Genomic DNA, 20,454 nt, shown 5'->3' on the forward strand with positions numbered 1-20,454 from the left:
ATCAAATCACAAAAGGGGAAAAACTCATTCAAACTGCTTTTGAATTAGGCTGTGTGCTGCAGTATCGCCCATCTTCAGCACCAACATGAGAGACCATGGGTTTAACGTGTCTTATAACTCTGCTTCAATACAAAACATTGACAAAAAGCCTGAATCGAGATCCTCAGGTCAGGTAGTGATGTCTCCATTGACATGTACCTATTTTCACCAGCTCAGGATCCAACTCAGACTTGAATGGGAGATTGGTTTAGGTCACTATTCTTGGAAATGTCAGAACAGGCACCCCTGGAAGCACATATCAACAGCTCTGCAGCTGTTAAAGAGTCCACCTCACATTACGAAATACAGTCCCATGCCCTTATCACCCAGTTAGACAGAATACAGAACATTTCAAACCTTTCTCGAAAGTACAAAGTGTCCTGTCCATTCACCTACAGAAAGTGCCCCACGTGGTGAGGAACCAATCCCCACAGCAATCTTACATGGATAATACTTTATATCCCAGAAAAGCAAAGCTTTGCCCATAAAGTGTGCCAACAATCCAGTTTAATAACTGAGTTTGACTTTTTTGGCACTTGATTTGACTTTTCAAACAAAATTCAGATTCAAGAGAAGTTGGGTTGGTTTTGGTTTTTTTTGTTTGGGTTTTTTTTTTTTTTTTTCAAAGCTCACTTTTTGCTAGGAAAAGTACAGTAACAAAAGAATGGCCTGTTTCTTCTGCAGCTGTGCATATAGCACAGACCTTCTCCTTGAGTCAGACAGGCTTATTCTGATTCAGCAAACAAGCAAATAAGAAACAGCCACAGGGGAATAGCAGAAAAAGCACAGACTATGAAAAAAAATGCTGAAAAAATGCATGGGCAAATATCAAGAAGAGAAGGCAAATAATATAAAAAGCAGTAATACAACTAATGACATTCAAGGCAAATATTAGCTGGGTTTAACACAAGCTGGATGAATAAGGTAAATATTCCGAAGAGTGTATGGAGACCACCTCATGCCTGTGCTCCAGGGAGGAGAAAGATGACCACCCCTCAGAGCTCAAGCTTTTCTGCAACAGTTCTCAACTCAGCAAGAGAGAGGATGAGGAAAGCTTGTTGACCATAATTCTGCCAAACAGAATCCAGTAAACAAGAGCAGTATCAATATACAACACAAGGCCTTGCTAAAAAGCCAAATGGCTTCTTTCAAGAAGTGACTGCAGGACATTAAAATTTAGTAAGTGAAATTACAGTGGTATAAAAAAAAAATCAGTGCAAATTGTACACCAATGAGGAGGGAAGGAAAAAAAATAATAAAACTTGGGAAGATGCCTAAGTAGAAGTCACAACACATGAGGTTTATAAGAAATATCATTTACTCCCGTAGTGAGTATTGCTGTATTCCTGAAGAGATGAAACACGCTGTGGTGAATTAAGCAAACCCACATAGACAGAGGTGGTGTAGGGCGACTGTTTTATTTACACTTTTCATCATATAGATGATTGATGAAATGCATTACAGCATGTATATTGTGGATAAGAACATTTAATATCATCAGATTTCAACTTTCCCTATTTTGAAAACTTAAATTCACAGTAATGCCATAAGGAAATCCCTCAATGCTTACATCTCCTGTGGCAGGCTTAGCTTTGGCTCAGTTTCCAGGCTGACTTGACTGGGAAGGTGAAGGAAGGACTACAACCTCCAGAAGGACTACACTGCACCATCCAAAAGAGAAAAGAGCATGGACTAGTTTGAGTTTCTTTGAAATTAAGAGACCACTGCTTGGTCTACCAGGCATCCCTCAGTGTCACTGCTGCTATTACATTTTGGGAGTTGAAGACTGCAAGACCTCACTTCCACTTTTATTTTTCTTCTAGTTTCTCTCAGTTGGTGGGTGATATGGATATTTCTGAATCAGAGAAAGCAGATGTCTCTTGTTTTCTTGCTGCTACCATAATAAACTAAGAGGTGAAAGGCACAGACACCATCACTAACATTGTTTGCAATATATATACGTAGGAGCTGTCTGTTCTTCCCACCTTCTCATGTACCTCCTCTGCCTTAAGTGCACACAGCAACAAATGGATGTAAATAATTGAGAGTGCTAATAATTGCTTTGCATACATTTAAGTGAAAAGCACCAAACCTCACCCAGGTAGGCTTTGGCTCAGTGATGTGTTGAAAGAGGCATCCTCTCTCCATTTCTCCTAACCTCAACAATTTCACTAAAAATTTGAGTTAAAAGCTATGACGATATGATCACTCACCCTGTCCCACAGATACATACCAGGGTGGTAAGTTTCCAGCTAGCTCGTGTTGGGCAGCTTTGATCTTGAATCAACACTGGTCCAGCACTGAGGGCTACAAATTAACAGAGTTCTGTATAGTATTCAAAATGAGAAATTATTGCCTGGAGCTTAGAGTTAATTTTGTAACAAAGTTTAAACATTAGTCATCAATTTCATTCTGATCAGTGACTTAATGGAATCCTATCATTTTCCAATAGCATTTTACAAAATGTTCTTTAAACAACATCTTCGTCATATAGTATGATGTGAAAACATTTGAAGATGACTGGCAAGCTCAAGCAGATGTGCAAACCTCAAATGTCAAAAGACTGAACACTAAGTGTCCAAGTTTGGGCTACTGGAAAAAGAACCAAAAGCTTACCAAGCCTCATCTTTTCTGCTTCCTGAACGATTTTTGTGGTACTTATATTTTCTGGTATTTTTGTCCTGGTCCAAGTCAAACTCCAGAAATTCTGAGAGAAAAAAGAAGGCATATGCTCTATCTAGCATGACATTATAGCAGAAGCCATGGAAGAACTATGTGCTGCCCTTGACAAGAAAGTTCTGTAAAAACATTATGTGCAGTGTGATATTCCTGCTTAGGAATCAAGCAAACTGACAAATTTTCCTCACAACTGACTGTTGCAAGAGCAGAAACAAACACAATTACTCCAATCTTCAGAGAATTTGTACATACCAGAATGCTTCCCACTCTCTATATTTGTACGTAAAATAGTAGCTGAATTTAAAGGAAACTGTCAGCAGCACAAAACCCCTTAATGCTCCCCATTCCCCCATGGCTTGTGATTAGGGTCCTGCTGGGAAGTAGGCTTTCCCTTGTCCTGAAGAGGTGCCATAACTACTGAAATCATCATAGAATGGTTTGGGTTGGAAGGGACCTTAAAGCTCATCTAGCTCCAACCCCCCTGCCACGGGCAGGGACACCTTCCACTAGCCCAGGTTGCTCAAAGCCCCGTCCAACCTGGCCTTGAACACTGCCAGGGAGGGGCAGTAAAGAAATACCCTAATAACCAAAGAGAGGGGCTGGATTTTTTTTGTGTTTATTTTCACCCTGTCTGCCATTTATTGTCAGTAGCTACCATATCCTAGATGTAGAGGAGCCCTGTCTGCATGCTTACTGAGATCATGCTCTCTTTTGAAGAGGCAAAATCATTAACAACTAAAATAGCTGGCACCATTTCCAAAATAATGAGAACAAAGCAAAGCAAGGGCAGCCGAACTGCTCAGATAAAATTGGCTTGATAGTAGGTGGAGAGGAAAGTGTAAAGCAAAATATAAAACCTCAAACTATTACGATGGGAGAAAGGGAATTAATATAAGTTAGTTGCCTGCCCCACCTTGAGTTCTGGGTTAACTTAGACATAGCTTCTCAAAAAACATATGCTACATTCAGAGACAATCATGAAGTATAATTATAATCTTGCAAAAATTTGAGAGAGAGGTATGAAAAAGATGTGGTTTTGCTCTGGATTGGGAAATGTACACAGAACATAAAGTAAATATGGAAGAATCAAATCAACTGCTTCAAAGGAAGAAGGAGGAAAAGTAAAACATACCTTCTTTAAGTAGAAATTAATTGCTGAAAAATTAAGACAACACATTTACAGTTGCTACAAGTACAAATATATTTATATATGGCTTGATGAAACTTCATTTTACAAGTCATCATAAAATTACTCAAAAAACCCAATTTAATTCAGCAGAGGACTAAGACTTCCCTAAACGAAAAAGTTTGCATTTACAACTTCTGGAATAAAAAACACCGAGTCAATTGCTGCTAGCCTGAAATTAAAAAGATATTTATGAATATGCAGTTTTGCATCAGAATATATCTGAAATACCTGGTAGAGGTCAGGTGAAGCTGAATAGACTGATCATCAAGCTAGTGCTCATCCATCCCTCCATTCGTCAGGGATTCATTCTAGCATGGTGGCAATAAATCACATTGAATTCAGATTAAAGGTTACTAAAGAATAATTCTAAGATCACTTTCCTCTCTGTGAAGGCTTTGCACAAGTGGGCTTGGTGAACATCTTCAAAGTGTGTAACCCACTGGCAAATAGAGAAGGATCTGTAAAGCAGCCATTTACGAGCAAAGATGAAGGAAGCATCGAGGAGTACTCTAACAGTGTCTCCTTCAAGAAATCAACATTAATGCATTCCCAGAAAGTAAAATAATGCAGGGTAAAAGATAATAAACACTACATAGGCAAGCATGACCTGTGTTCCTGAATCAAGGTCAAGAAGGAACAAAGATATCTGCCATGAGCCAGTTTCCCTTTCTGCGGGAAATGCATTGACATGTTCTTTGAAGAGGTCCAGCTCCTCCACTATTTCCATCAAATGTAGCTAAAGTTGATGAACTCAGAAATCAGAGGAAAAGGAGGACAGGCTACAACATCCACACGCACTTATAATCACTGTGTAACCACAAATGTCAGATACCTTGGGAAGCCAAACAAGACTTCAGAAAAATGTTTTGAAAAACAGGAACTGAAGACACCCATCTGAAATAATGTATGATAAAAGTAGAGCAGAGGCAATCATAATGGAGGGACACTTTAATGATCCAGGTTAATTATCAAGAAAAACAAAGTGTGCAAAGCAAGCAAAGACAGTGAAACTTATCCTAACCTAAATCTACGTGGGTGCCCAAGCAATGTCAAAGGAGCAGAAAACTCCCTACAGAGGGGAACCCACCAGGGGAGAAAAAAAGAAAGAGAGGAGGTGAAGGAGGCAAGTAATTTACACTGAAACCTCTGTATCCCAAACACTCTGTATTATGGACAGTCAAAATACTCCAGCTGAGAGGGACTGAATACTGATGTACAGAGCACCTGTCAGTCATGAGAACAGAAATCAGATGAAACCAGCAAAGTTTTATCATTATGACCTGCATTCCTGTCCCTGACATAATGGGTTCAAGAATTCACCTGGACAGCAAGTCACAGCCCCAAAGATCCAACCTCAAAGGAAAGAAATAACAACTACTGCAAATTCCTTACAGTAAAGCAAGCCCTATGTTTGAACTCAGAGTGTGGCAATACAACAAGTAACAGGTATCAGAGAAAAAAATTCCATGGGAACTATGAAACAGTTATGCAGGTGGAGTGGGAGGTTCTACAAAATTCTTTAGCTCAGGAGAAATCCTGAAAATCTATCCAAGGCACTGCAAGTACTGCATATGCAGCTTTCCACCACTTAGAAAAAGATCAGTGGAGAGAATCGAGGGTCAGGAGTTGTTTTGAAATCTGAGATACGCGAACAGTCTAGGAACTGGGAAGATAAAGAGAGGTAAAGATAAGAATCAGATAAAAACACTAAAATTTAGTGACAGGCAAAGTAAATGTTCTGAAAATAGGTGTGGTTTTATAGAGATCAGGATTAGAAACTAAGGAGGTCAATTCATACTGGAGGAGCTGATTCTAAACACTCAAAAATATAACACCATCCTGCCTGGTTGTGTTTCGGTTTCTAAACTCTCTCTCCTTACCATGAAATAAAATATTTGCACAGGTTTGGTAGACTATACAATACTCTGTAAACAGCCCACTGATAGCTACGATATAAGGAAATTCTAAGAAAATGTCAGGGTAAGGAATCAGTTGTATCACTTGAAATGCCCCCTGGGAAAGTACAGGCATCCAAATACTGAGGATGATTTTATATTCCAATTTCTGCTTCAGAGTATCAAAGCCGAAAATCATACTGTCCCCTGCTTAGATCACGTAGCTGGCTCAGAACAAGATGAATTTCCTACTGATACTATGTTTGAGGAAATTGCTCATTGCATGTTCCCTTGGGCTGGATGCCAAAAGGAAATTAAAGATGCATTGGCCAACTCAGCTGCTATGCAGTAACAGCATCTGAAAAATACAGCTCATGATCTTTGCCATGTCAGGGCAACCTCTCTGCAAATGAAAGCTAATAAGATTTGGATTGAAAGGAGCTGTGATAATGTCTGGGACAGACTCTCAGCTGGTGGGATGGCTGTAAGAGCCAGGATAGAGTACTTGCAGAGGACCAGGACTCCAAAATTGTCAGATCTGTTACCCTCCTTCCTACCAACTGATTTGTAACAGGGAAGGAAAACGCTGCAGCTTGCTGAGAAGCAAGATTTTGTCAGCATTCAGAACAATGCCGATATTTTCTAACTGGTACCAAGTCAGAGTTTCCTGACTGCTGATTTCATCTGGGCAGGGGGAGAGAGGGTGTTGAGAAGGAAGCAGCATTTTTTTTTTTTCTTCTGTAAATGTAATCCTTCTTTAAAAAAATCCCTCTGAGTTACATATGACTGGACAATCTGTACACAGCTCTAAACAAATATATCACCTTAAACCAGCCAGCTGTTCAGAAAGCAGTACAGGCAACAAACCAGTGAATTATGCAGCCACTTAGAATAAGGACTCCTGGCTCCCACTGCTTTCACCTCACTGCATTCCTCTCAGGCAAAGCTTTCTCAGTCACACAGATATTCAGTGACATACCTGTCCTTTGAGATTCTGAACAGTCTCCCAGTCCTGAACAACACTCACAGATCACAGTAATCCTATTGACTCATTCACATCTCACATAGTCTCAGTGACAAAGAGCACACCACAACACGCAGAATTGAGCCCATTTTCTGTTGTCTATTGTCTATGTCACTCCATCCTTCCCATCATTGCACCACTGAAAGCCATAGACTTTTGTATGTTGCTTCTCAATACTCCTGCAGAGAACAGCAGAACTCCTTTGGAGAAAGGGAAACAGTCCCCACACGTATTTGGCTCCCTTGGACTTAGCTAGACTTACCCTTCTTTGAATGTTGCAGTCATTTGAATTTTCCCTTTAAATCTTTATTTGGCCAGTGTCCATGGGCAAGTATGATTTCCAGCAGTAGCCCTCATATGATTGTAGCATATCTAAAAGATACTTTCAAGGCTCTATCCATTACATCTAACAGATTTTTTCTCAATGGAAGCTTAGGCAACGAAGCAAGAGTTAGACTTCTAAGTATTGTTATGTGTACAATCATTCACTCATCTGGAGACTCACAGAATGTCCTCCACAAGAAAATATATCAAAATGTGGAGGTGGGTTTTATTAGATTACCTTCTCCTATTTTAGCTACAATACTAAATGCATTGTAAGGTACTGTCATATAGTGACGTTCAGGTGTTGGACATGCCACTTGCATAGAACACACCACTTAGTTGACAGCAGGGTGGGGAAGCACAAACTCTTCTTTTTACAGAAGGAAGAGAAAAGCATCCCTTCCAAACTTGCAGGGACAGGCTGGAAATTGTGGCTAAGAAAAGCCTGTTGTCTAGTCCAAAAGAAAAGGTCATTTTCAGCATAAGTTAAGACTACTGCAAGCATTGTCAGGGCTTGCTAACAATAACTTCAGTGAGAATGAGAATGGGTCTCAGATGCAGAGGGAGATGTATAAATATTCTCCATGGTTACAGATTTCAAACATAGACATCTGAAGAGCAAGTGCCTTCGTGTCCCATTTAGTTCAATGAGAACGGAAGCATCTTGAAAAACAAGTCACAGATCCTGTTTAAGTCACAGATCCTGTTTAAATCACAGCCAAAAATCCTGATTATGCTATCTGTAACAGGACATGCTTCCCAGAAAACACAGCACGTTAATGAGATCAGTAAGGTATGAGACATAAAGAAGGTACATCTTCAGCATGGGTGAAGGCTTGGCTGATGTAATATGGCCAGTGTAAGAAACTATGCTGGAAGAAAGGCATAGATCAATTAGAAAACGATCAGAAGACTAGAAGACATGACCTATGAGAGAAGATGAAATGAATGTTCAGTCTAAAGAGGAATCATCTGAAAAAGGATGAGATGTAAAAGCATTTAAAAAACCAAAACTGTCACAAGAAGAGAAAGAATCAAATGGAGAACTTGGAAGAGCAATCCACTGCAAGTTACTAAGTAGAGAAACCACAACAGGCTCAGAAAATCCTGTGAGACAAAACAGATCTGGCCATGCTTTTGTAAGATGACAGTATCACACACACATGCTTATCCCGTTTGTACTCCTCAGGCATCTTGCTGTGACTGCTGTTGGAGGCAGACTGCGGTGTTAGACCTTTGCTCTGGACCACAAGAATAGCTCTTGCAATCCTACGTGTTCTCCACACCCATGTTCAGTAGAAGACAGAATGATTAGGCTTAAGTCTACACAACGGAAAATTCAGGTTAGTTATGAAGAAAGGGAGAACCAAATATCTCCCTACCAATAAGGACAGTGATTCTTCTGACTGCAGGATCTCCATCACAGGAAGTTTTTTGAAAGAAACTCTTCTCAGAGGTGACACAAATCCTGCCTTTGGAGAAAAGAATGGTCTGGATGACCATCAGGCCTCCTCTCGCCTTATGATATAAAGGATTTAATATTGAAAGGTTGTTAGCCCACCACCCTCCCTGCACGAGAGGTTTCTGGACTGGTTTCAGAAACCGGGGCTAGCTAGAAAACATCCAGTTGGAGCACACCTATCACGGTGCAATATTATCTCCTTAGGTGGATTGTCAGTTAAAAAAAGGTGAGGAAGACAGCCTATCTACCCGAGGCTGCAGCTGGGACAGCTACTGAGCACTAAGGAGAGTACGTCTGCCAACAGGCTCCACAAACCTTCTTTGCATGCTGAAAATATCTTGCAAACTGGTTGCTAGGTGCTCTGCTCCTTGACATTTACATGCTTGAGCAAAACCACATCTGCTGTTTAGCAAAACGTCATAATAAATGCCATTTTTAAACATTTTCTGCTGCAGTTCTGATTAGCTTGTAAGCAAAACATGAGCATCATTTCAGTTCTTAGATGGAAGTCCTGTTTTGTGACAGCCCAGTACAGGCTGCCTCTTAAAATGTTGGGGGCTGGTGCAGCCACTTGTAGAAACCAAGTTAAAAAAAATAAAAATCTATATTTTACTCATTAAATTGAGATATTACCTGAGTAATATTTCAATTTAAAACCTTAACCAGAATAAATGGTTTTGTAGGGATACTCCTATTAATTCATCACCTCTCAATAATGCAGGCTAGAAAGAATGTAGGTGGGTTCGTGCAATCCTTTATATAACCTAAAAAGAGAGTATAGCTTTTAGTAGACATTAGCCTGGAGGTCAAAAAATAATAAATTTATGTTTGAGCTCTGGTTCTGGCAGATGCATGGCATCTGGATTAGTAGCTTATTCTCCCTGTATGGATTTTTCAGATGATAGCAGAGAACAGCGCTACTTTTGTCTAGTTTAGTTGTTACAGGGGCCGTCTCCTGCCTTTGATAAATGTTCTGGGGGTCGGCTGTGTCAGTACAGAGACAAATAGGTAAACACACGACTAGGTGGCTTCCAAAGATGGAGTCCTATGGTTTTGCTGGACCAATAAAAATCACAACACAATGCTGCAAAATGGTTTCCTCTTGATAGGCCTTTACATCAGCTTTGAATGGTCAAAGACATTGTTTGCTGAGCGTGTCAGGGACCCACTGCTACTGCGGCTGGTTGTAGCAGGGACAGTGCGAGAACAGCGTTCACTGCAACACCACTCCTGGGAGGAGCAGGGCTGAGAACATGGAGTCCCCATCCCACAAACTCCTGCGGAGCTGCAAGAAACTGTGAGAAGGGCAAGTGGAAAAGTGAGTCCTTATTTCCTCCCTGCTGCTATTACACAAATAAATCAGTAGAGAGCAGAGGCTTTCAACCTCTAAACCCAAGCCAAAGTGACAGTGATCAAAAGCCTTTACTGGGCTGGCTGTTTGGTGACAAGGCACAAGGGAAAGGGCTGGAGCAGCATGACACTTGCTCCCAGGGCATGTACGTCAGCATTGCAAGAGACTGACAGCCTCTGAATGACAGCAAAGAAATGAGCAACAATTATACAGTGTTACGGGAGTTTTGGGTACCTTGCACACCCACGGCTCCTGCAGTACCACTCAGAATAGCACATTTGGGTTCGGCTTGCAACCCTCAGTCATTACTTCAGATAGAGAATAAGAGAGGAAAAGGTCTTAGCTCTTGGGACAGCAAGGTGAGACCAGACAGTGCATTGCAGACTGATGCAACAAACTCCCAAAAGCTGTTAAATTATGCATTCCATGCTAGTTTGGCTTGACTTCAATAACCAAAAGTCTTCTGCATGACTGGGTGCATGAAACTACCCATTAGCTGATCAGATCTGAATTTTGCAACACTGAAGAAACTCGGGCACAAGGGCCAGATTTGTCATGGTACATAGGTTAAGGGAGCTGGAAAATCCTACTACATACCAAAATGTATGAATGTACATCTAGCCACAACATTGCATAGAGTACAAGGCTAGAAAACTTAGAAGGAAAAAAATGGTCCTGAGTAAAGTATGAACTTGGGTTAAAAGGGTGCAAAAAATGTATTTACGTAAGTTAGGGATTCTGGGAGACAGAGATGTTATGGTTAACATGAAGCTGATCAAAATACAAAAAGAACATATAAAAGCTACTCACTTGCCACTGCCAGCTTTGGGGTTTTCACTCTATATCTTGCAATACTTGGTGCTTGATTTCAAGATCAAGCTCTTGAGACAAGAAACAGTATAAGAATTTCAAATTGTTTCTTGCAAGGAAAAGCTCAAAACTTGGGCAAAGCCCAAGTGTAACCTGTGGGGCCAAACAAAAAAACCCACCTGTAACCTGCAGGACAGATAAAAGGAACCATAAACATCCCTATGGTGACAGATCACCAGTGTTGGGATTGGAGACACTGCAGACTCCATTGCTCTTGGTACCATGCTGCTGGCTCAGATATTCTCTAGAAGCAAAGTCACTGTCACTGGTATAACACGGAAAGTCAGCTTTGCCTGGTCACCAATCACAGAATCACAGAATTGTCTAGGTTGGAAAAGACCTAGAAGATCATCCAGTTCAACCATTGACCTAACACTGACAGTTCCCAACTACAGCATATCTCTAAGTGCTAAGTCAACTTTACTCTTAAACACCTCCAGGGATGGGGACTCCATCACCTCCCTGGGCAGCCCATTCCAACGCCTAACTACCCATTCTGTAAAGAAATGCTTCCTAATATCCAGTCTAAACCTTCCCTGGCACAATTTGAGGCCATTAACCAAGTAACAAGTGATAGGACAAGAGGTAAAGAGACTCATCCCCAGCTCTCTGCAACCTCCTTTCAGGCAGCTGTAGAGGGCAATGAGGTCTCCCCTCAGCCTCCTCTTCTCCAGACTAAACCCCCCTAGTTCCCTCAGCCGCTCCACATCAGACCTGTGCTCCAGACACTGCACCAGCTCCGTTGCCCTTCTCTGGACACGCTCGAGTCATTCAATGGCCTTTTTGTAGTGAGGGGCCCAAAACTGAACCCAGTCATCGAGGTGCGGCCTCACCAGTGCCGAGTACAGGGGTAAGATCCCTTCCCTGTCCCTGCTGGCCACGCCATTTCTGATGCAAGCCAGGATGCCATTGGCCTTCTTGGCCACCTGGGCACACTGCTGGCTCATGTTCAGCCGGCTGTCAATCAACACCCCCAGGTCCCTCTCTGACTGGCAGCTCTCCAGCCACTCCTCCCCAAGCCTGTAGCGCTGCTGGGGGTTGTTGTGGCCCAAGTGCAGCACCCGGCATTTGGCCTTAGTGAAGCTCATACAGTTGGCCTCAGCCCATCGCTCCAGCCTGTCCAGGTCTCTCTGCAGAGCCTCCCTACCCTCGAGCAGATCAACACTCCCACCCAACTTGGTGTCGTCTGCAAACTTACTGATGGTGCATTCGATCCCCTCATCTAGATCATCAATAAAGATATTAAAGAGAAGTGGCCCCAAAACCAAGCCCTGAGGGACACCACTCATAACTGGCCCAAGGCAGGAAGACTCAAGCATCCTTCATTCATCCTTTAGACACTGTGCATAAGCCTCTTCCACATGCTTACAGACATGTCAAGACAGTCTCTCTGCCTTCTTGTGAAATATATACTTCTGTACAATAGGGAAGAGGAATAAAGGCTGCTGCTCTGCATGTTCAGTGGATTGCATCTTTGAAAAAGATAAATGAATTTGCTAAAGGATTCCCCATCATCTGAGACAAAAAGAGCTCCAACTCTGGTGTTTGTAAGCAGGCACAACACCAGCTACTGTTAAAAATTACGTATCTCCCCTTGAAACCTTATGGCTCATTCTGTTGTAGTGAATCTAAAAGTCGTAATGAAAACTTCCACTTCTGTCATAGCAGATGTAAAAGGAGAAACACTGATACTATAAGAAAAAAGGTTTACCAATATACATCTGACAACACACATTTATAAACAATACATATAATACTATCCGGCATTCAAATTCCCTAACTGTAAATCTGTGTTAATTACAGCTACAAACAGTTAGCAGGGGAGGTCTGTTTCACAGCATCTGATGTTTATGCATGTTTTGGGGGCTATTTTTAAAAAGCTGAAGGCAGAGTAAGGTTATTTCAGAAACTGTTCAGTGTGCTGTTTCTCACAAAGCCTAAGTGATTAGTGCTGAGGGTAATTTGTGTGGAGGTGTTTATCACTTTTGTGCTAGTACTTTTTACTACAGTTTTTCTATTAATTCAGCAGTTTGATACCCAGCTGACACACTGCGGGCTGATACAATGGAAAAAGCAGATAGAATACTATAAATAAAGACCAGCTCAGAGTGGGGACATTTGACTGACACTGTGAATCTACTCTCACTGAGACAGGATGGCTTTTCTGACTGCTCTCTGGAAAAACAACATCAGACAGCTATGTTAAAACAAGTTGAGCTAAGCATACAAAAACTAAGTTAAATTTCTACAAGTTATTCAAGGCCATGTATTTAATAACTGAGTCTGTGAGGAATGGACAATTGAGATTCAGGATCCTACCCTGTGCCACATTTTCTTCCTATAGCTTTCAAATGTCATATGAGTATAATTTAGTCAGTTATATAATTGAAGATTTATAGTTTTGTCTGTACAGTAATAGACTAGGAATCTAGTTCATGTTTAAATATTAAGAAATGTGCATTCTATTTGGAAGGAGGAGAATCCTGTGTAAATCTTTGCTGGACTGATCCCAAATATTTCCTTATTTATGGGGAAAGGAGGATAGGGAGAGGATACTAGCTAGTATGAGATACAGAACAGCCTAAAAATTAGGATGCCAACTTGAGAGAATTATATTAAGTTCTAAATTGCACAATAGCCTCCCATGAATCAAACCATGAATCAAGATCCATTTTAAGCACTCCTCAGAGTTAATGGTAACCATATTAATCAACATGTTTTAATTCATTGTAAAGATGATTACAATAAACCTTTCAGACTAATGTCAAAATACCCTATTCAGATGAAGCCCTTGAGGAGCTGAACTACACAAATTAACATTTGGATCACAGGAAAAAAAAAGCCACCAAAGAAAACAAATGCATCACCCCAGTGCAGTTCTCAGAGGCACTCTGAAAATTAGCTCCATCATTTGTAATAAGAGATATATCTTTTAGAAAACTGAGCCCTGTGGAGTACTGATCCAGTTACCATAACATCAAAGCATAATGCTTGTAACTCATTCCTTTGTATTACCTGAGTGCAAAATCTCATCGAAGGTGGACACAGCCTTCATTCCACCCATGGCAGTATAAACTGAATTGTTTAACTAATGCTGACTTTCTGGTCACATTTCTGGATTATACTGCAAACCACAAACTGGAAATATGTTGCTCAAGTTTTGGTTTTTGTTTAAAGCAAAAGCCCTTCATTCACTCTGAGGTTAATTTATCACACAGGCCGCCAAATTCCACTTCTGCATTTGCTGATACAAGAGATCTGGCATCTCTGATTCTGTGTGCAAACGGATCTCTATAAGCATAGAGTTCCTCAGAAAAAATTTCAGAGCTGATTACCAGACTGGGTTGCAACTCCGTGACACATATAGAAGAAAAATTGGCAAGAAATTTATTGCATCAAGACATTATTTGTTATGTACTTTGTAAAAAAAAAAAAAACAAAACCAAAACCAAACCACAAAAAACCAAACCACTGATTGGAAGAGATTTCTTATGACTAGGGAATTAAAAGTAAAAGAAAATAAAGACTCCCAAAGCTTTTAATATAAAAATATTACCTTTGAAAATATTTTAGATGAGCCTGCCTACCCTGAATAAACAGAGACATGAGGGTAATTTTTATAATTTTAAACAAACATTTTATAAAATGTTAGAAAAATATTTTTCTTTTCTAAGTGTTCTGTCCTGGCAATTTATTTTTCTAATTCACTAAAGTAAAATAGAGAATAGGTCAAATTATCAAAACCTAATTTGTAGTGCAGAGATCACAGTGAGTAATCTCACTTAATGAAGCTGTAATCAATGTCTGAGCAACTCCATTATTAGTATCATTACATTATTTATTTATGCTCTGTATTGCTAAACTCTTCACCATAAACAGTCTTCAAAGGCAAAATTTGCATAAGCTGAAACATGTATTACTCCGGAGTTTTGCAAATGATCTCTTGTACAAGTGAAGTAGCTCTCGTGCAAGACAACATGAGATCTAGAAAGTCAGGTTCAGATATTGGTTTAAGTCAGCCTGCCTAAGAAGATGTCGGGTTTGCATTTTAAAAACAAAAGCAGCCAAAACACTTAGAAGATACTCTAGCAGTACATTTGTGGTGGGAGTTCATGTTTGCTAGTGGTAATTATGGCAGCCTTCTTCAGGAGCATCTCTGCCTGGACCATTTCAGCCAGCCTATTCTCCTTTTAGAAGGGATTCTACTTGTGATCTTTTTGGCTGAAATAGTCCCCCAAAAACTCCACTGAAAGCAACAGAAGAAATTTCAATGTGAACAGTTAAAACATAGCCAAAAAAAAGTACTAAACTGAGAAGGTGTCAGGGCAAGTGCCTTCACTGCCACCCATTGAAACAGCTCTTTTTGTTTTTGCATGCCTGCTATGGCACATAGGCAATAGCTTTAAATGTTCACCTAGGTCTCTAGCGCAGTCACTTAGCCAGTGAAGGGATTTCTCAGATGTTAAATAAGTGGTGTCACCTCAGTGCATTAAGAAAACCTCTGGTTTCCTAAACTGACTTTTTTTCTTAGTAGCAGGAAGAGAGCAGCTTTGTCACTATTGTTCACCAAGTATCTATTACACTAGTTCCACCCATTGGCACCTGTAAGGACTTAGGACAACAACACCCAGAATGCCTGAAGACCCAAGATCTCCCCAGCACTAGCAACAAAATACAAAAGACAAGGGATGCAGAGTTGCTTTGTGCCAAAACCTCTAGAACTACATCTTCTGAAAAACAGAGAAGTCAAAGCACTTCCATAAGCTTGTAAGCCCCTAAGAGTTCCCCTTTACCAAGTCAGAATAGATATGAGTTTGTTTCATATATTAAAATGATAATTTTGTATTTTACGGAAAGAAAAAAGGAATTGCTCTCAGCTTTGTTACAAATGTATTCAATAAGCTGGTCAAGGCCTAGAGAAGGCACAGCAGTCCTACACACCTACAGAAAAGTAATTAAATGTATTCCTCAACCTCAGGCACAAGAGCTTGTGCTTATTTCATGAGACTCAGTTTTACCTGGTGATACAGGTACAAAGCAATATTTCATAATCTCCAAAAAGATTATTTTATTATTCCAATATCAGAAGCTATATCCTGTCTAGTGATATAAAATTTAAATGTTATCCTGGAGATATGTGCTGCTTAATATCACTGGTCTCTGTCTAGATGACTGTTAAACAAAGGCTAACAAGATACGGAAAGCTATTAAAAAGCCAGATCCCCCTATACACCACTGGAATAAATTAGCTGGTTTCAGCTGAAGAATGCCACACAGACATCTGTGAGAGAGAAACAAACATACAGACTAAATTTCTCTTATGTAGGAGTATTAAAAAAATCAACTTCCATTGCTGCCTGGAAGTAACTTAAAGTAATTGCCTTTACTTGTACAACTGTATGACCACAAAGCTTTGAGAGCACACACATTCAGCATGTTTTGAACAGATAACTAGTGAGGCTCTTTTAAATTCACCACGTGAAGTTTAGGTATCTATCACCATAAGATCCTGTGTTGCTACAGAATTGAATCTGCAAGGTGATTATTCTGTTATTTAGTCTGCAGCCTATACGCAGTCTTAATGTTTATGCACAAACCACTGAGACATGTTCCGTCTCCTTCAGATTCAGATGAAAGGAATTAATTATGGATGGAAAATGAAGGCTTTAAAATTGAAGCAGAAGGTCAGCTCTTCAACTGGCATGGAAGAGCTCAGCTCTGGTGATACAGTTTATCTGTCTCCAGTTCAGCAACCTTTCAAGTCCACATAAAAATGCCAAATTCGAAAGGAGGGCGATGGGGTAGGGGTGTGGGAATCAGCTCTCCTTCCATTCCAAACAGACAATGCCGTAAGTAAACTTTGAGTTCACTTCTGTGATAGAAAAGTTGCATATGTATTTACTTCGAAATTACTGCTAGTGCTATATGGCATAACCCAATTATAGTGATGCCAAGTTTATACCAACCACTTTCATTTTCCAGCGTTCTATACAGAAAGAAGCAAACTGTGATGCCAAGATCTAGGTCTGGGCTAATGGAGATCTTTTGGCAAATCCCATTTTATTTGTGAACAAGCATTAATTTATAAGTGACACGGCTAAAGCAGAGATTAATTCCCTAGAGCTTTGCCTTAATACACACTGCCGGTCCTGTCTTTCTAAACACAGGACATGCATCATATTCTTGTCTCTTCAGGTGTTGCACACTCTCAAGAGACAGCTACAGAAGCTGCAAAGATGAGAGGGGCTATGAAGGTGGAGCCGTATTCATACATAAGCAAACCAGTGTAGGGAGACCTGTCACATGTCCCACCTGTGCAGTGCTGCTTCATGCTATGTTAGAGGAGTAAGAGATAATATAAAAGTGGTCAGCATTGCCTGTAGGCAGTGGGCTGTTCTCTGCCAAGAGAAACTTCCCCAAGTTACCGCTGGCAGCTGTCCCCTATGGGAATAGCATCAAGATGGATGAAAAGGTACCTTAGCTAATTTAGCCAAACTGAAAATGACAGCACTGGAAACATGGCAGAAAATGGTCAGATGACACCATTGGCACATCCATCCAGCTGCCATGATCATTACAAATAAGCACTTTATGGCAGAAATTCTTATCAGAAAGATCATTTCGAAGAAAATAGAATGTAATTTCTCAGCGGCTGTCTTAAAAAGAGGCATTTTATAGCCCAATTTTGTTACCAGAGCTGTTCTGTATCCTTCAGTCTTCTACTACACCCCTAGTTACATGATTGTTTATTCAAAGGAAGATGACTGCAGAGGATGAAGCATGGAAGTTTATTACAGCTGATGGTTGTCACAGAAAAGCAAAAGCAGAGCCAAAGAAAACCCCAAATCAAACCAGAATCCAGTTGTGTAAGGGAAAGCTATTTCTTTTAAGAAGCGTGGAACTGCTTTGCACCTGCTGTTTTGGGTGGAAATTGCACTCCTGTAAACTGACAGAACTATTATACAAATTAAGCCTCCTTAATGTAATATTGTTGTATACTTAGTATCTATTGATGTCAGTAACCATAACTGGCCCAAACATATTGCAGTCAAATGCTAACCTAGTGCAGTAGCAAATTATTTTTAAATCGCATTATTATAACAGATGATGTTCAAAACAAATGCAGTGGTGAATAAGCGCCCTCTTAAGGGCATTTATTACGAATAATGTTCCGTCAATGCACTTACATAACTTTGACGTTCAATACTGAACATTTTCACAGCTAAAATGGCAGATTCTTAACATTCCCCCCTTCCCAATGTTTCAAAAGTTCTGTGAAAGGTTTTGAAATATTACCTGGAGTGTCAGACATTACTATTTCTAAACAAAATCAGTCACTGGGGGTACCAAGTTGGCAAAAAGTTATATAAAAATATTCATTCCAGTGTATGATACTTACCTGTTCCATTCCTCTAACAGGAATACCAGGATGTTTGCACTTACCTGGGGTAGCAGTGGGATAAGTAGAGGAAGGATAAACTAGTAGATTTAGTCTTTGGCTGCAGTAAGCCAAAACAAAAGAAATCTTCCTAATTACTCATATTGCAGACGTTGCTATGTTTTCCTGATCACATGAATACACCCCAGCCTGAGAGAAAGAGAAAAATTCAAAGTGTCATTTTGTGTTACTAATCAATAGAAAAGCAGCATGAAATTGCCTTCAGAAACCACAGTAAGAGACCTATAGGTAAAGACCTACATGCTGTTCCAAAAAAGGCTTAGCCACACCACGTGGGATCCTTTGGGAGAGTTTCCACAAGTTTAGGATGCTGTGACAGTGAGACAGAACCGTAACCTCACTTTTTCCTGACACTTTTTCCTGGCTGTTGCAGAACTAGCTGCAGAAAACAGGTTTACAAAGAAGCTAAAGCTTGATCAGAATGGTCTATAACACAGCCTTTACCATTTAAGATCTCTCAGAGGATCACAAGTGGCAATTTCAGGCTCCACACGCAATTTGGGTAAGTTGAAAAATATCTCCTTCAACAGGATATCCTAATTTTCACACCTTAGGTCAGTGAAAGTAGCATCTCAACATAACAGAGGCTTCCTTGCTTACAAAGTGCTGCAGGGAACAGATACCTAAGATACTGCCAGATTTTATTGTTATATACTTTCAGCTGTAGAACTAACTCCAAACAAAGAAAGTAACTTCTTCAGAGTTTTCCATGTAGTAGGCCCCAAAATCCAGGTCAACTCTATACTTCAAAGCTGTTCTTCAGATCAGCTAACGTTATGTGGGCATCAAGGATTTGCTTAGGCACTGTTCTCATATAGCTTAAACATGGTAAAAAAGAGTAGATAAAAGCACATCTTTCTGGTAGGAGACACCCAATTAACTGCTGAACATGGGGAAAATCTTTCCCCCAAGTTTGCTACTTTGGCTCCAGGCAAACCAAATTAATACCAGTCATTACCCATGAAGACAGTATAGCAAGGCAGTAGTCGGTTTTAATGGTGGTGTTTGGGGTGGTGTTTTTCTCTTCTTCTCAACAGGCTGGGTCCTCCTTTTCCTTTTGGTATGTTTCTTAAACAGCCTGATCAAGAGACTTTCTACTTTCAGAGTAGCTATAGCAGTCATTGTTTCAGCAGGTAGACCAGTCTGTAAGAAAAGATATTTCAGGAACTCCAAGTTTGAAGAAAGTCTAACTTTTGAACACTACACCCCCATATTTCCCCTCCTATAATCTTATATATTAGATATTGCTTATGGAGGAAACTCTAATGTTTCTCAAGAGAAATTGATCTAGAAGTATTTGCTTTGGACATTTATAGACAGAAGCCTGCTTCTGGAGTGTTCTTTTCAACAACATGCAGCAGCAGTCAGTAGAAAGAGAAGCAGTCCTAGGAAAAAACATTACTAGCTATGGCCAAGAGAGATAGTCCTGTAAACCTTTCCTAGCCTGCTTTTGGAAAGGATTATTTGGAAGTTTTCTTCACTTTTACAGAAAGCACAGGAGAAATGGGGTACGGGGGGGGGGGGGGGGGGGGCGGGGAGCAGAAAATCAGAAGAAGAAACTGAAAGGCGCCTGTCTTAAGGTTGACAGTAATGTTCCACTGAAATATCTCTTACCCCTTTTCTAATGTATTTTTAAGACTTAAACACCAGTTCCATAAGGGTAGGATTCATCAGTTGCTGTGACTAGGTAACATTATACTTTCAAATCAACACTCCTGGCTTTCCACTATATCAATGGGCCAAGCAGGAGAATAATTAAAATATTGCTCCCCTTTTTCACTGCAGATGTCTTTTCAGGAGCGACCTGGCAGCAAATGAAGGCTGGTACGAGAGCACAAAATTCCCAAGCCACATGCCCAGCTGTACACTGCTGCACCTACACATACCACCTTCCACTGTTGGCTGCCTGCAAATCCTCACACTTCACATACTGGATAAAAAAATTGTCAAGTGCTTTATATAAACTGCTTTAATTTCTTTGATGAATTATTTCTCTCAGGAACCCATGGTGATCAGATGAGTAATCATCAACAATGACACTGCAGTGGAAATTGATGTTTTACATATTTAAACTACTAGGTTATAGAATCACTGTGGAAATACTAAAAGTTATCCTCCCATAGCTGTTTTCATTTGTAGGAACAAGTCTTACTCAAAATAGT

The 20,454-nt window shown here is 40.3% G+C and overlaps 1 long non-coding RNA gene across 2 annotated transcripts in view; it reads right to left on the reverse strand.

The window, feature by feature from the left end:
* LOC141941516 (uncharacterized) overlaps positions 1-19,374 on the reverse strand; it is a 38,201-nt gene extending 18,827 nt beyond the window's left edge. For both annotated transcript variants that reach the window (XR_012628362.1, XR_012628363.1), the window contains exons 1-2: positions 19,251-19,374; positions 18,277-18,421 (exon numbers count right to left, since the gene is read on the reverse strand). This is a non-coding gene — a long non-coding RNA (uncharacterized LOC141941516). The remainder of the gene's footprint in view (positions 1-18,276; positions 18,422-19,250) is intronic.
* Between the last annotated feature and the right edge of the window lie 1,080 nt (positions 19,375-20,454).

The sequence above is a fragment of the Strix uralensis genome, chromosome 3, assembly GCF_047716275.1.
Source record: "Strix uralensis isolate ZFMK-TIS-50842 chromosome 3, bStrUra1, whole genome shotgun sequence".
Taxonomy (NCBI): domain Eukaryota; kingdom Metazoa; phylum Chordata; class Aves; order Strigiformes; family Strigidae; genus Strix; species Strix uralensis.